General features: G+C 36.4%; 1 protein-coding gene across 9 annotated transcripts in view; it reads right to left on the bottom strand.

Moving 5' to 3' along the window:
- Nucleotides 1–17564, bottom strand: part of ZRANB3 (zinc finger RANBP2-type containing 3) — a 310759-nt gene that overhangs the window by 208882 nt on the left and 84313 nt on the right. Inside the window, exon 1 of one of the 9 annotated variants that reach the window (XM_032411389.1) lies at nt 4078–4128. The exons of the other annotated variants lie outside the window; for them this stretch is intronic. The gene's annotated coding sequence lies outside the window, so the exon portion shown is untranslated. Of the gene's footprint in view, nt 1–4077; nt 4129–17564 lie in introns of those variants that run through there. 9 annotated transcript variants of the gene reach the window in all.

The raw sequence follows: 17564 nt of genomic DNA, 5'->3' as shown, positions 1-17564 counted from the left end.
CAAACACAATGTGAGTTACAGAGACTTTAACCTACAGCTAAAAAGAAAACTTCCTTCTTTAAAGGAATATCCATTGTATTTGCCAAGCCTGGTTTGATGTGCCAACAGCTATATAATTCTATCTGAATTTTACAAGCAGTTCAGTTTTCCAATGTTACAAAAAATAAGTAATATTCTTTGTTCCAAATTCACGTTAATTGCTTGAATTATAATTTATCCAGGTTGGCTGCAGACATCAAAAAGCAACTTTTCATTTCACTGAGTTGTTCCCAAAACCTTGAGGCTCCTTACATTAATCTTCCACTTACAGTATCAAGACATATATATTCCAGTGTTTGCAGCAGCCATATCTTTGGATGCACACGCTCAGTGTTTGCTATTTTTAACTCAAATTTTCATACAGCTAGAAGAGAAAACCCTAAACAGCATTATACTTTTCTGAGAATCATTTTACCCACCAGCTAAATTTCTAATCTAAGACTCACAGAACTGAACAATTTGTATTTAACTCAAACCTTTTCTCCAATTTCTTTCTATTAAAAAAACCCACCTTTTTAATAAATAACACCCATATTTCTTGAATATATCATGTCTAAAAAGAAAACAGCAAAAGGATATTTTGGTAACACTGATAATTCAGTGAGGTGAACACATGTAAAATGAACATATGTAAGATGTTTGGAATCGTAAGTGCAGAAATCAGGACTTGGTACCTGAACACAAGATCTGCTTAGTCAATTACCATGCATGCTTTGGCCTCAGAAGTGGGCTATTTCCTCTGGGAAAATATTAACCTTCTAGATATTTATATGCAATCTGTCCTTCAGGAAGAATCAACCATTTATATACTAAACCATATTATATCTCATACTACCCTTTAGTATATGTGTATAACTGACCAGTGCTAACTTACTGTAACTTTAATAAACCCCACACACTCTCCCCAAAGACAAAGCTACAGGGACCATGGGTTCAGAAGATCAAATCATAATACTTTTTCCAGCCAGAGCAAAGTCTCAAAATACTCCCCCCATAACTATAAAAGTTCAACATAATAAAATGGACTTTATTTTGTTTAGCTTTAATATTATTTATTTTTTGAACAGGGGATATATCCACATGTACACGATTCAAGAGGTACAAAAGTGGAAAGTCTCTCTCCAATCTCTATTCGTCAAGGGTGTCCCAGATATTAGCTGCTCTGAAGATGACAAAGTTACCAATTTCTTGTGTAGCCTTTTAGAAATATTCTGTTTAAGTATGTGTGTGTATATATAAGTATTATTATATATATACACACATATATATCTAATAACATTAGATTTAACCTTTCCTGACCTTGTGTAAAATCCCGAAAGGGCACCATATAGCACGTAACAGAATGAAAAAGAAAAGGAAAAAACTGAGGTTGAAATATTTTTTTTAGGGGTGCCTGGGTGGCTCAGATGGTTAGGTGTCTGCCTTTGGCTCAGGTCATGATCTCCAGGTCCTGGTATCGAGCCCCATGTTAGGCTCCCAGCTCAGTGGGGAGTCTGCTTTTCCCTCTACCCCCTGCCTCTCCCCCTGCTTGTGCTGTCTCTCTCTCTCTCAAATGAATAAATAAAATCTTTAAAAATATATATTATTTTTAAATCCTTGTTTCCATTGCTTTGGCAACTGAACCTTCAGGTTCAGTTCTCCTCTAGCTTGGCCTCTTCATAGACGTCTGGGATAGAACAACCACTTCCTGGAAAAGCTCTCCTGGGCCTCCCAGATGCTCTGTTCTCCTAGCTTTCATCTCTGTGTCCTTCCTCTATGCCTCCACCTCTACCCACCTTGTTCAGTGTTCAACCTTTATAGTCATTTTCTCTTTGTGTTCTACCTCTATTCCTAAGGCTATAATCCATTCTCCTAGTTTTTAAGTGATACCCATATGAGTTCTAAATCTGTACCTAAGGCTTTTAGCATATGATCCAGATTCGCATTTAAAACCTCTATTTGGACATTTTTTTCCTTGATAACCTGAAGTTATTATAACATGTTATGTATGTTGATATTTGAAACTAAAGCTAAGTAAACCCTAGACATTAAAATAAAATAAAATAAAATAAAAATTTCTAAAGGAGTTACTCAAACAATTAATCTGAGTCTGTGATTCTTACCCTTGGGCCAGAAATTTCTGTTTAAAATTAAAATTACAAAACAACAGTATTTATTTTGGTTGCATGTCAAATCAGTCTGCCCAATTTCTGTAAAAGCTTAAAGCAATGCTTTTATTTGCAAGTATATGATTAAATATATCCTAGACCTCTATATCCAGCTTCTTTGTCTCATCTATTTTATGAAATGACTAAGGAAAGTAGGCTGAGCTGTGATCAAATGAGGTAAGAGAGTACTTTGTAAATGGAAAAAACTTTATTGGTGTTTTGCTGATGATAAGTTCTGTACAACAAATAACTATGCTCACTGTCAGTAACTAAATACTGGCAATGGATATAGGGGAGTTAGGACAGGAGCTTCAAATTTAGGCATTAAAAACACAAGGAGGGGCGCCTGGGTGGCTCAGTCATTAAGCGTCTGCCTTCGGCTCAGGTCATGATCCCAGCGTCCTGGGATCGAGCCCCGCATCGGGCTCCCTGCTCCACGGGAAGCCTGCTTCTCCCTCTCCCACTCCCCTGCTTGTGTTCTCTCTCTCGCTGTCTCTCTCTGTCAAATAAATAAATCTTTTTAAAAAAAAAAAAAGAAGGAAATGTGACTGACTTTAAAAACTGGTTTTATAAACAATGTTTCCTTTAGGATGCAATGCAAGAATAGAAACTCAACTCAAAATGGTTTAATCACTAAAAATAATTAATATATCACATAATTCATAACAAGAAATTCAGGAGTGGGATGGTTACAGGGTGGTTAATTCCACAGCCCACTCATGTCATCTTTCTGTTCTGTCATCCTATAGCTCCAGACAATTCATCCTTACCCACCAATGTTCAGAAGCACAGGAAATGTGTACTTAAAGAATTCTCGAGTTTGTTAATAGGGAAGGAAGAGGAGAAAGACTTTAGGTAAAGCAACTCACATCTGCTGCACCTGTTATGACTTTGAAAACAAAATTAAGGGGCACCTGGGTGCCTCAGTAGGTTAAGCGTCTGCCTTCGGCTCAGGTCATGATCCTGGGGTCCTAAGATCCAGCCCCGCATTGGGCTCCCTGCTCAGTGGAGAGTCTGCTTGTCCATCTCCCTCTGCCCCTCCCCCTGCTCGTGCAGTGCTCGTACTCTCTCTCTCAAATAAATAAAATCTCAAAAAAAGAAAAAGAAAACCAAGTTAAAAGGATATTTGGTGTTTTGTTTTCTTTTAGTTCTTTTTACCTTTATGAAACACGAGTCATACAGAAAGGGCATAAAAGGTACCTAAAAGATGTGGGGTAATATGAACAAATCCTCTGTATACCAAAAACGAAGTAAGTTTTTAAAAAGAATTGCTTTGTCTGTTCATAAGCATTAAAAAAAATTAAACTAGTCCCTAATGCTTGATAATATCTTGAAAATATTGTGCTTCACTAGTCTGACTTCATTAGCACAAAATTGCCCCATAACTTTTACTAATAAGAGCAAAATAGGAAAAAAATCTCTGCATTCGCCTAGATGGCTTTAAAAAAAAAAAGGTGTGTATCAGCTGTTTTGAGAGAATTATTATTGTTTTCAGGATGTATAATAATTCCCACTGGGCCATTATATCACATACTAGCTTTCACACAATTATTTATTCTTGTTTATAAAGCTTCAGGTCAAAAAAGTTGATTATTCCTATAGCAATTAGTGGAAGATTTTTAGGGCTTAGTTAGATAATAACATTCATTAGAATATATTAGAGCTACAAACAAAATATAGTTTATATAAAAAGAAACCAAGGAGTAAGTTAGGTCTGCTTAATCTAGTCTAAAGTGATTTTAAAAGTAGAAAAAATGATTCATAGTATCAAAATGGCTTTGTTAATAAAGACAGGTACATCAGTGATACTTAAGTGTTGACAGGCAGATAAATAAGTTAAATAATTTATTACAAATTGAGAGCCTCTCTCAGAATATAATAGAACACTAACCTTTATTTATGAATTCCTTTTTTGCCTGGTTTTGGATTTAATGAATTATATGTAAAATCTGAAAATATTTCAAAATGAGAACACATTTAGAAAGAATAAACCACAAAATAAAAACAACTCAATTTACTATCATATTGTTTCAATTTACTTCTTCAATGACAGACAGTTGAGCCCACTTGCACATAATAAAAAGCCAAACAGTAACGGCTAAAATAGACAGGATTATTTTCTACCTCACCCACCACCACGCCCCCTTCCTTAACAAGAAGTTTGAAGTTAGGTAAGTCCACGCTGGAGCAGTGGCCAGGTACCAGGGTCACCTACAGCCTTCTTGTCCTTTCCTTCCAGGTAGGTCAAAAGACAGCTGGCACAGTTCCAGGTTTGGCATCAATGTCTGATGCAGGAAGAAAGGAAGAGGATAAAAGGGCATCTGCCAAACAAGTCAACTCTATTTTAGCAAGGTTTCCCAGAATCATCATCCAGTGACTTCTACTGGTGTCTCATTGGCCACACAGTATCACATAACCACTCCTAATCAAAACGGAGTTTAGAAAAAAGTGTTTCAGCTGGTCACATAGACCCCACGCCCAGGGTTATATTTGTGAAGGAAAAGGTAAGAAGGGATTTGGGAAAGCAACCTCAGGCTCTGCCACAAATTCCAAGGGCAATTTTAGGTAAGAGTGATTTGGGAACACTGTAGCCTGTATTGCATACAGATCAAGTCAGCTCTGAGGTTTTATTGAAATCTGTATCAAATAGGTATATGGCCATGGCTATACTCAAGAAGAAAAGAAGTTCTTCATTTCATATTGACTATCACCGTTACTGATAATGAAAGTTAGAAGTTTGGAAGCTAGAAAAATCAATTCTCTTATTACTATGATGCTCTGCATGCATGCACTCCTATGTTTCAGGTGACATTTCAATTATTTCACTTTCCTCTATTCCAACTATTGTAAAAACCTCTACTCATTCAGTGTTCCACAATAACAAGTATTTAGTCTGAGTATGTGCAGGAGGAAAGATGCCTCATTCAATCTGAATTGTAAAACAGCATCAACTATACCCACAACTGAATAAAGTAGTTATTCAGATAATCCAGAAACTTTTAGAGTACTATTTTTTAGATTATAATCCACATGAAAACTCAGCACTAAACAATTAAAAACAAGAATTCTGACTCCTTTAAAACAAAAGTTTGCAAATTACTGTCCATGGGCCAAATCCGGCCTATCAGTTATTTTTGTAAATAAAGTTTTATCAGAATACAGTGCAGCTCATTCATTTACATATTATTAATAGCTACTTTTGTGTGACTAAAACAGAACTGAGTAGTAGTAACAGGGATTGTATGGCATGGAAAGTCTAAAATATTTACTATCTGGCCCTTAATAGAAAAAGTTTGCCAATCTCGGTCTCAGAATATATTCATGAACTACCTTTAATGACCTAAAGGCAGCTTCTGGTACAGTGCCAAAGGTTTACGAATTTTGTTTGGTAAATAAAACCTTTCTATTAACACTGCATGGAGAAACAAAATGTGGATTTATCAGAAGAATGAGCAAAGCCCATACCAATAGATGTAATTTTATGGGACTAAGTTCAAAGAACTGTGCCTGAGTATAAAAACAGAATTGTTATAAATTCAGAATTGAGGAAATACAAAGTAATAGTTGAGAAAGAAATCAGATGCCACAGATAGAAAGAGCTACAATGTCACACAGACAGCCAACTAGAGAAAAAGTAGTCTCAAATTGATAAAATTTTGTGCTTCACTTCCTCTGGCCAAATACTGAGATCTTTCTCTTTCAAAAGCATGTTATCAGCATTCTTCACAAATAGCATTCTAAGTACAACTCAATTATAAGAACAACAAAGAATATTAAGCAATATAACATTTCTTACAACATTTTGACATCATTATCTTGTGATTTAATGTGCCTAGAAAAAAAATCTGCTGCCCAATCTTATATGCTTTTTTTTCAAGAATATAAATTGAATGTCTATAAAAAGCCAATCTAGGAATTGAGGTGAACTACAGTTTCTTATGTCCTCATGCCCATTACTTCCTGGGTGTAACTTAGTAAGTGCTACTCTAAACCTTGAGTCTGTGGCCTTAGTTCCCATAGCCCTGAACATATTTTAAAAATCTGTGAATTTTAGTTGATGGCATATGTAATACATCACCTACTGAATGTACCCTTAAGAACCTAATGCTATCTGAGGTTGTAGTTTAAAAACACTGTATTTCTTTTTTCCAGCTTTACTGAGGTTTGACTGACAAAAATTAAATATATTTAAGGTATACAATGAGATGTTTTGAGATATATATATATATATTTGAGATATATAGTGAAATGATTACCACAATCAAGTTAATTAACATATCCATCCCCTCAGTTACCATTTTTGTGTGTATGTGGTGAGAACACTTGAAATCTACTCTCTTAACATTTCAAGTATACAAGATATGATTATTAACTATAGTCACCATGCTGTGTTTTAGGTCTTCAGAACTTATTCATCTTACAACTGAAAGTTTGTAAGATGAATAAGTTGACCCTTTGACCAACATCTCTTTTCCCTACATCCCAGTAACCACCATTCTACTCTATTACATTGAATTTGACTTTTTTTTTTAGATTTCACGTATAAGTGAGACTAAGCATTATTTCTCTTTTTACGTCTGGCTTATTTCACTCAGCATAATGTCCTCATTTCATCTATGTTGTCACACATGGCAGGACTAACTTCTTTTTTAAGGTTAAATAATATAGGGGCACCTGGGTAACTCAGTCGTTAAGCGTCTGCGTTTGGTTCAGGTCATGATCCCAGCATCCTGGGATCGAGCCCCGCATCAGGCTCCCTTCCCTGCTCAGCGGGAAGCCTGCTTCTCCTTCTCCAGCTCTTCCAGGCTTCTGTTCCCTCTCTTGCTATCTCTATCAAATAAATAAGTAAAATCTTTAAAAAAAAAAAAAAAGGTTGAATAATATACTCGTGTGTGTGTGTGTGTGTGTGTGTGTGTGTGTGTGTGTAAGCCACAACCATTTTCTCTATCCAGTCATCCACTAACCATGGCTATCTTATTTTGGCTACTGTGAATAATGCTGGAATGAATATAGGAGTGCAAATATCTCTTCCAGATAGGGATTTCATTTCCTTTGGATATATACCCAGAAATATGATTGCTGGGTCATGTGATAGTTCTATGTTTAATATTTTGAGGAACCTTCATACTGTTTTCCATAATAGCTGCACCAATTTACAATGCTACCAACAGTGCACAAAGGTTTCCTTTTCTCCACATCCTCATGAACACTTCTTAAATCTTTCAACTTTTTAATAATAGTTCTCCTAGCAGGTGTGAGATGATACCTCATTGTGATTTTGATTTATTTGTATTTCCCTGAAGAGGAGTGATGTTGAGAACATTTTCATGTACCTATTGGCTATTTGTATATCTTTTACAAAAATGTCTATTCAAGTCCTTAGCCCATTTTTTGATCAGGGTATTTGTTTTTTGCTTTTGAGTTGGAGGTGTTTCTTAGATATTTTCGATATAAACCCTTTAATAGATAAACAGTTTGCAAATATTTTCTCCCATTCCATAGGCTGCCTTCTCACTTTGTTTCCTTTACTGTGCAGAAACTTTTTAGTTTGAGGTAATCCTGTTGATTTATTTTTGTTGCCAAAAAAAATAAATCATCACCATGATCAATGTCTAGGAGCTTACCTCCTCCTATGTTTTCTTCTAGGAGTTTTATAGTTTCAGATCTTATAAATGAGTCTTTAATCCATTTTGGGTTGATTTCTATGTATGAGGTAAGAAAAGGGGGGTGCCTGGGTCAATTAAACGTCTGCCTTCAGCTCAGGTCGCGATCCCAGGGTCCTGGGATTGAGCCCTGGGTAGGGCTCCCCGCTCAGCAGGGAGTCTGCCTCTCCCTCTCCATCTGCCTCTCCCCCAGCTCAAATATTTGAGGGAGAGCATGAGAGAGAGAGAGAGCACAAGTGGGGGAGGGGGGAAGGAGTAGGTAGGCATAAAGGTTGAAGGATAACTTCAGCCTCACTCTTGTTCTAGGTCTTTACAGCGCAGAATATCATATTGAAAGCATAGCCACCAGCACACTGCAAGAGTACAGCAGGGGACAGGCATGGGAAGCCCACTGTACTCCACATATGTAATCAAAGTTACTAATGCAAATGATGATTTACAGCATTTACTCCTCAGATTAAAATTAGGTTTTTGGGGGCTCCTGGGAGGCTCAATCAGTTAAGCATCTGACTCTTGATTTTGGCTTAAGTCATGATCTCAGGGTTGTGAGACTGAGCCCTGTGTCAGGTTTTGCACTGGGCATGGAGGATGCTTGGGATTCTCTCTCTCCCCCTTCCTTTGCCCCTCCCCCCACCTCTCTCCCTCTCTTAAAAGAAAAAAGAATTAGGTTTTTGGCTAAAGAAATGAAGAAAGGTTTCTGATTAAAGAGAAGTTTTAAGAAGAAGTAAAGCTACATTATATGTTCAAATGTTATCTTTAACTAGAAATCTTTCTTATTTCTTCATCACAGTGAATCCATCTTAACATGACAATAAATGAATTTTCTTTAAAAAACATAAACCCATAGGACAGAGGGAGAAAATAGCAAGCAAATTTCAGAAGGTGAAACCAGATGCACAACTGAAAAGCACCTTAGCAGACCTAAAAGTGAAACCCTACTTCAGCGAAAATAAAGCTAAAAAGCAATGTGACTGGTACTGAGGAACCCCCAAAGAGCTCAGAAAGTGGCACAATAAGGTACATTTGCAAGTAGGGTAAAAATAGGGAAGAAAACAGTATGATTTGTTAAAAGCTTATGAAACAGTTAAACTCCCAGATTCCCTACTTCATACAATGTCCTCCCACACCCCATCAAAGGTCTGAGTATATCTTCTGGAGAGAGTGAAGCAGAGTATATCACTAGACAGAGAAAGATCACTAGACATTTAAGAACAACTAATAATATTAAAGACAGATAATATTCAAAACATACTGAAAGAAAGTTGAAGGAAATCATGACTATTTAAAGAGAAAATAACTCAAGAAAAACTGTCATTAATATTCTCAGAGAGGAGGGGTGCCTGGGTGGCTCAGCAGTTAAGTGTCTGCCTTTGGCTCAGGTCATGATCCCAGGGTCCTGGGATCAAGCCCCGCATCGGGCTCCCTGCTCAGTGGGAAGCCTGCTTCTCCCACTCTCACTACCTCCCTGCTTGTGTTCCCTCTCTCTCTGTGTCTGTCAAATAAATAAAATCTTAAAAAAAAAAAAAAATTCTCAGAGAGGATATATCACCCATGAAGTAAGAACAGAATGCTAGTAAGAGGAAATACTCAGAGAACAAAAAAATAGCTCTTGAAAATTAAAAAATAATACCAGAGATCAAAAGCTTAACAGAATAGAAAGATACAGTTGAAGAGAATTCTAACAAAGGACAAAAAGATAATGAGTTGAAAACAGGAAAAAAGAGAAAGGAACATTAGACGATCAACTCAAGACATCCAATATCTGAATAATGTGTAAAGAATAAAAAGAGAAAACGAGGATATAAACAATACTGATATTAACAATTTTTAAAGTTCCCCAACTAAAGGAAGTTGAGTTTTCATATTGAATTGGCTCCACCAGTGCCTAGCACATAATATGAAAGTAACTTTTTTTTTTTTTCTTTTTTTTTAAGATTTTATTTATTTATTTGAGAGAGAGAGAATGAGAGAGACAGCACATGAGAGGGGGGAGGGTCAGAGGGAGAAGCAGACTCCCTGCCGAGCAGGGAGCCCGATGCGGGACTCGATCCCGGGACTCCAGGATCATGACCTGAGCCGAAGGCAGTCGCTTAACCAACTGAGCCACCCAGGCGCCCAATATGAAAGTAACTTAATAGATAATGCCTAAACCGGGAAAATAAAAAAGCTGCAAACAATCAACTGTCCAGAAAGATTTATTTCTTGATTATGAGAACCACAGTTTCCTAATGAAATTAATGTCACAAGAACTATGCTTTCTTTGCTATGCTGGATTTAAGTAACCTGCTTTAAGGATACTAATGAATAATTGTTCCACAGAGAGTTCAATTCAATTCCAACAAATATTTACTCAGTTCCTAATTTGTGGTAAGCTCTTTTGATAAAAAGACAAAAATGTCCTAAATTTAAAAGATCTCGAGCCTATGGAGGCTTAGTCCAAATTAAACTGTGTGAACATTTATTTATTCATATAGATGAAAGACTGTCATATAAAATAGGAAGTAATCTTATTCTAGAGGACATTCTAGAATAATAGGACCAACAGGATCATAGGACCAATGGGAAGAAAGTATAGATGGAAAAATTTCATCTCAATACTAGTTTTCCCATGGTAAGAATAAACCAATTTTAAGTCTTATTATAGAACTACAATAATCAAAGCAATGTGGTGTTTGTCTAGAGTTGGTATATGAATCAACAGAACAGAATAGAGTGGAGAAATAAACCCACACATACATGATCAATTGATTTTCAACAAACATACCAGGATAATTTGATGGAGAAAGGACAGACTTCTCAACAAATGGGTACTAGAGTAACTGGACATGGAAAACAGAACAAAACAAAACCCTCAACCTCTATCTCATACCATATATAAAAATATACAAAATTTAAGTTGAAATGTATCATAAAACTATCGCCTTAACTGTTAAGCATCTAGAATAAAAGCCAAAACATAACTATTGCTCCTTTCTAAAACCCAAAATGCAGTTCTATATTAAACTGAAATGTATACTAGCCCAGAACAATTTAATGGTACATACTGAGCTATAGCATAGCTGCTTAGTTGCATTTGAGATTTTCTAGTCAATTGTGTAATGGAAATTTCTTTCTTCTAAAAGTTACCGGTATTACTTTCTGAGAAATGAATCACTATATATTAAATGTAAAAATTCTTATACCAAATAGGATAAACTTTTGACTCCCTTTATTCATTTGTAGATTAAGTGGAATAATACCTAGTTTTATCATTTACTCTTAACATTCTGGTCAGAGGGAGAAGCAGACTCCCTGCCGAGCAGGGAGCCTGATGCGGGACTCGATCCAGGGACTCCAGGATCATGACCTGAGCCGAAGGCAGTCGCTTAACCAACTGAGCCACCCAGGCGTCCTACTCTTAATATTCTGTAATCTAGCCACTTTGGGATGGTCTTAGGATGTTTCCCAGATAATCTGTTCCATTTCCTGACCCCTCCCTGCAAACAAAATGGCAGTGACACTTTATCCTGATTTTTTTCTTTTTGGTTTATGCCTATTCCATCTTAATTAAATATGTATAAATAAAAAGAAAACTATATGTAAGAGATAAAAATACAAATTTGTGGGGAGGTCTAGGTGGCTCAATCAGTTAAGTGTCCAACTCTTGGTTTCAGCTCAGGTCATGATCTTGGAGTCATGAGATCAAGCCCCGCATCAGGCTCTGTGCTCAATGTAGAGACTGCTTGAGATTCTCTCTTGCTCTCCTTTTGCCCCTCTCCCTGCTCATGCTCTCTCTAAAATAAATAAAATCTTAAAAAAATACATAAATTTGTGGAAGAAAACAGAAAAAAAATCTGTGATATTGAATTAGTCTTTTCTTAGATAAGACACAAAAAGCACAAACTACTGAAAAGCTGATCAATTGGGCTTCATCAAAATTAACATCTGTTCTTCAAAAGACACTTGCTAAGATAAGTCACAGGCTAGGAGAACATGTATGTACTAGCCAGCAAAAGACTTGTATCCAGAATATATAAATAACACTTATAGTTCAATAATACAATTATTAAAATGGACAAAAGATCTGAATAGATATTTCACAGAAAAGATGTACAGATGGCCAAGAGGCACACAAAAATGTGCTCAACATCATTAGTCATCTGAGAACTGTAAATTAAAACCACAATAGGATACCATTACACAACTAGTAGAATGACTAAAATTAAAAAGATTTAGAAGGCCAAATCTTTGCAAGGATGCAGAGTGACTGGAATTGCTGGTGCAAATCAAAAATATACACCCACTTTAAAAAACAGCACAGTAGTCTCTTATAAAGTTAAACATAAATTTGCTATATGTCATAGCAATCCCACCCACCCCTGAGTATTTACACAAGAGAAATAAAAACATGCCCACACAAAGACCTGTGTGTGTACATCTATAGTAGCTTTACTCATAGCCATAAAAAACTATAAACAATCCAAAGTGTCAAATGGCTAGATAAATTTTGGTACAGCCCTACAATGAAATACTACTCAGTAATAAAAAGGAATGATACATTCAACAAATGGATCAATCTCAGAAGTATTATGTTAATAAGAGAAGCCAGGCACAAAATGCTACACATTGTATGACTCCATTTATATGAAGGTTTAGAATAAACAAAATTATAGGGACACAAATCAGTTGTTGTGAAAAGTTAGATTTGTAAGACGTGACTGTTCACAAAAGGGTACAAGGGAGCTGCCTAGGATAATGGAAGTCTTCTCTACCTTGACTTTGGCGGTAGTTACAAAATTGTATAAAGTTATCCAAACACACTGAACTGCAAACTTTAAAAGGGTGAATTCTACTATATGTAAATTATACTTGAATAAACTTGTCCTTAAAAATTTTTTAATTAATAAACCATCACGGTACTATAAATAAAGATGTCGATATGATTCCAACTACTGAGATTATTTATAAATCTTTGAAGAGACAATATTCAATTTTAAAGAACAGAGTCTTCTTAAGAGTTAAAAAAAAGTAACAAGAGAATATTAGAATAAGAAAAATGAAGCTAGCAGGAAATCAAAGATACTAAAATAATACACTTAAGCAAATCTCAATTACACAACTGGGATCTTAACTGTCAAAATAATCCCAAATAGACCATAATAAAAAATAAGAATTCAAATATTTCTAAAGGAATTTTAAAAACAGTCATTCAAATACATGAAAATGGGGAGTTTTAATGCTCTTAAAAGGTTATAAAAATGGAAATGCTTTTTTTCCTCTAAAATTTCAAGTTGAATAATCAGAAACCAAACCCCCTGCACAGTGACCCATAAGCAGGAAAGATATCATGAGCGTCCTGAAGAGCGAGGGCTTAAGCACCGCATCAGGCATCCTCCCTTCCTGGTCTGGAAATCTGCACCAGGAAGAGGAGCCCCCACAACATCTGGCTGTGAAAGTCAGCAGGGCTTTACTCCAGGAGAGCCAGCAGGCTATTGGAAACTGACTCTGTTTTAAAGGACACTACACAATATCACTCATTCTGAGACACAGCAGAGAAGGAGTGATATGAAAAGTGCCTGAGCCACATGTAAGACAGATTAAATTTTAGGGAGTATGCAAGAGGAACTTCTCCAAAATGGAAGGACTGGTAAGTACCATTTTTCTTCCCTCATTCGTGCAGAAGGGTGAGAGCTGTGGCACCCTCTCCCTACCCTGTTAACACTACTTGTCCCCATGCTGGACTTCTCCTGTGAACCCACCCAGCTCACCAGCCTGCCCTGGCTGGCATGCCTCCAAAGAATTCCTGCCTCACCAAACCTGGCAGGCAGTATCAGTGGGGCCACCAAACCCCAAAACAACAATGTTCAAAGTGACTACCACCCTGCCACACCCACAGGGCAGCCCTGGCCAAGACTCTGCACCCGCCAAAGCAACTCCTTGGGGAAGGGGGAAGGGCCACACCCATCAGCACATCAATAGCAGCTGCAGCAAGGCGTCTCAGCCAGCTGTTTGGGGGCTAACCCCACCCAATAGCCAGCCCACAGCAGCTACAGCAAGCCACTGTAGCCAGCCCCACCCATCAATGCAAGGGCAGCAGTAAGCAGCCCACACATGGAACAACTCTGGAGTACTTGGTTCTGGTGACCAGGGGGGATTGAGCTCCTAGGGCCCATAGGGTGCTCCTACACAAGGCCACTAACTTCAAGATAAAGAGACATAGCTGAGCTAATACATACTAACAAACACAGAGAGACAAAAAAGAAAAGACAGAGGAACATGTAGCAAATAAAAGAATAAAACTAAACCTCAGAAAATAACTAAACAAAATGGAGATAACCAATCTACCTGATAAAGAATTCAAAGTAATGATCATGAAGAAGTTCACCAGACTTGGGAGAAGAAGGGTTGAATTCACCAAGGACTTCAACAAAAAGAGTAAAAATATAAAAAAGATCCAATTAGAGCTGAAGAACTCAATAACTGAAATGAAAAATACACTAGAGGGACTCAAAAGGAGATTAGATGATATAGAATAGATCAGCAATCTGGAAAATAGGTTAGTGGAGATCATCCAAACTGAACAACAAAAAGAAAAAAATGTATTAAAAAAATAATAAGGATAGGTTAAAGGACCACTGAAACAACATCAAGCACACTAACATTCACATTACAGGGCTCCCAGAAGAAGAGAGAGAAAAAGGCAGAAAACTTATTTGAAAAAATAATGGCTGAAAATTTCGCTAATCTGAAGAAGGAAACACACAATCAGGTAGGGGAAGCATGGACAGTCCCGAGCAAGATGAATTCAAAGAGATCACCACCAAGATACATAATAATTAAAATGTGAAAAAATTAAAATAGAGAATCTTAAGAGCAGCAAGAGAAAAGCAACTAGTTATGCACGAAAGACCCCTCCCAGCCATAAGGCTATCTATCACCAGATTTTTCATAGAAACTTTGCAAGCTACAACTCACAACCAAGAATAATCTACTGGTAAGGTTATCATTCAGAAGTAAAGGAGAGATAAAGAGCCTTCTAGAAAGAGAAAAGTAAAAGGCGTTTATCACACTAACGCAGCCTTAAAATAAATGTTAAAGGGACTTCTTTAAGCAGAAAAGAAAAAGCCACAACTAGGGGTACCTGGGCGGCTCAGTGGGTTAAGTGTCTAATTCTTGATTTCGGCTCGGGTAGTGAGATCAAGCCCCGAGTCTGGCTCCGTGCCCAGTGAGTGGGGAGTCTGCTTGAGATTCTCTTTCTCCCTCTGCCCAGCCCTCCCTACACTCATGCGTGTGCTCTCTCTCTCTCTCTCTAAAATAAATAAATAAATCTTAAAAAAAGTCACAACTAGAAGAAAATTACAAAAGAAATAATTTCAATGATAAAGGAAACATATGCTAAAGGTAATTAATTATTTATAAAGCTAGAATGAACGTAAAAAGACAAAAGTAGTAATTTTAATTATGTCTACACTAGTTGCTTTACCTACAATAATTAATTAAGAGATACACAAAATAAAAAGATGTAAATTATGACATCAAATACATACAGCAAGGAAGGGGGAAATAAAAACGTAACTTTTAGAATGTGTTCAAACTAAGCATCCATGAACTTAAAATAGATAGCTATGTATTTATAAGATGTTATATATGAACATCATAGTAATCACAAATCAAAAATCTACAACAGATACGCACACAAAAAAGAAAAAGTACTCCAAGCACAGCACTAAAGAAAGTCATCAAATCACAAAGGAAGAGTACAAGAAAACAAGAAAGGAACAGAGAACTACAAAAAGAATTAGGAGGCAATAAACAAAATAGCAGTAAGTACATATCTATCAATAATTACTTAAAATGTAACTGGACTAAATGATCTAATGAGAAGACACACAGTGAACGAACAAATTAAAAAAAAAAAAAAAAAGACCCATTTATATGCTCCTACCAGAGACTCACTTCAGACCTAAACGCAGATAAAGACTGAAAGTGAAAGGAAAGAAGATAATATTCCATGCAAATGGCAACAAAAATTACCTTGGGGTAGCAATATATATATTAGACAAAACAGACTTTAAAACAAAGACTGTAATAAGAGACAAAGAAGGGCAGTACATAATGATAAAGGGATAAACCCAACAAGAGGATATAACAATTGTAAATATCTATGCTCCCAACATAAGAGCATCTAAATACATAATACACATATTAATAGACATAAAGGGAGAAACTGACAATAATATAACAGTACGAAAAAACTTAAACCCCTTACATCAAAGGATAGATCATCCAGACAGAAAATAAAAAGGAAACAGGGGCGGGGCACCTGGGTGGCTCAGTCGTTAAGCGTCTGCCTTTGGCTCGGGTCATGATCCCAGGGTCCTGGGATCGAGCCCCGCATCGGGCTCCCTGCTCCGCGGGAAGCCTGCTTCTCCCTCTCCCACTCCCCCTGCTTGTGTTCCCTCTCTCGCTGTGTCTCTCTCTGTCAAATAAATAAATAAAATCTTTAAAAAAAAAAAAAAAAAAAGGAAACAGGGGCTTTGAATGTCACATTAGACCAGATGAACTTAACAGATTTATACAGAACATCCTATCCAAAACAGCAGAATACACATTCTTTTCAAGTGAGCATGTAACATTCTCCAGGACAGATCACATGTCAGGCAACAAAACAAGTCTCAATAAATTTAAGAAGACGGAATCATACGAAGTATCTTTTCTGACCACAGTGGTATGAAAGTGGAAATCAGTTACCAGAAGAAAACAAAACAAAACAAAAAGCGAGACATGCACAGAAGCTAAACAACATGCTACTAAACAGACAATGAGTTAACAAAGAAATCGAAGAGAAAATCAAAGGATAACTGGAGACAAATGAAAATGGAAACAAAATTTTCTGGAATTGTTGGGATGTAGCAAAAGCAGTGCTCAGAGAGAAGTTTATAGTGATGCAGATCTATAGTGATGCAGGTCAAGAAACAACTAAAATCTCAAACAATCTAATCTACACCTAAAGGAAGTAAAAAAAAAAAAAATCAAAGTCCAAAGTTAGTAGAAGGTAGGAAATAACAGTATCAGAGTGAAAGTAAATGAAATAGAGACTAAAAAGTAAGAAAAGATGAATACAACGAAGAGTTGGTTCTTTGAAAAGATAAAACTGAAAACTTTTAACCAGATAAGTCTAGCTAAAAAAAAAAAAGGAAAAAGAGAAAAGAAAGAAGACTCAAAAATGAAAAAGGAGAAGTTACAATCAAAGCCACTGAAACAAAAAATTGTAAGATTTCTACAAAAAATTATATGCCAACAAATTGGACAAGCTCAAAGAAATGGATAAATTCCTAGAAACATATAATCTTCCAAAACTGAATCAGGAAGAATCAGAGACCAATTACTAGTAATGAAATTGCATTAATTATTAAAAAAAAACAAACAAACAACAAAACCAAAACAAAGAAACAAAAGTCCAGAACCAGATGGCTTCCAGGACCAGGTGAATTCCACCAAACACTTAGAGAAGAGTTAATAACTATCTCTATCAAACTATTCCGAAAAAATAGAAGAGGAAGGAATTCTTCTAAATTCATTCTACAAGGCCAGCATTACCATGTTGCCAAAACCAGAAAAGATATTACCAAAAAAAAAAAAGAAAGAAAGAAAAAAGATTACAAGCCAATATCCCTAATGAGCATGGACTGGACATGAAATTCCACAACAAAATATTATTAAGCTGAATTCAACA

The sequence above is a fragment of the Phoca vitulina genome, unplaced genomic scaffold (assembly GCF_004348235.1).
Source record: "Phoca vitulina isolate PV1807 unplaced genomic scaffold, GSC_HSeal_1.0 scaffold1, whole genome shotgun sequence".
NCBI classification, from domain to species: domain Eukaryota; kingdom Metazoa; phylum Chordata; class Mammalia; order Carnivora; family Phocidae; genus Phoca; species Phoca vitulina.
This window is presented reverse-complemented; position numbering and strand designations above follow the sequence as displayed.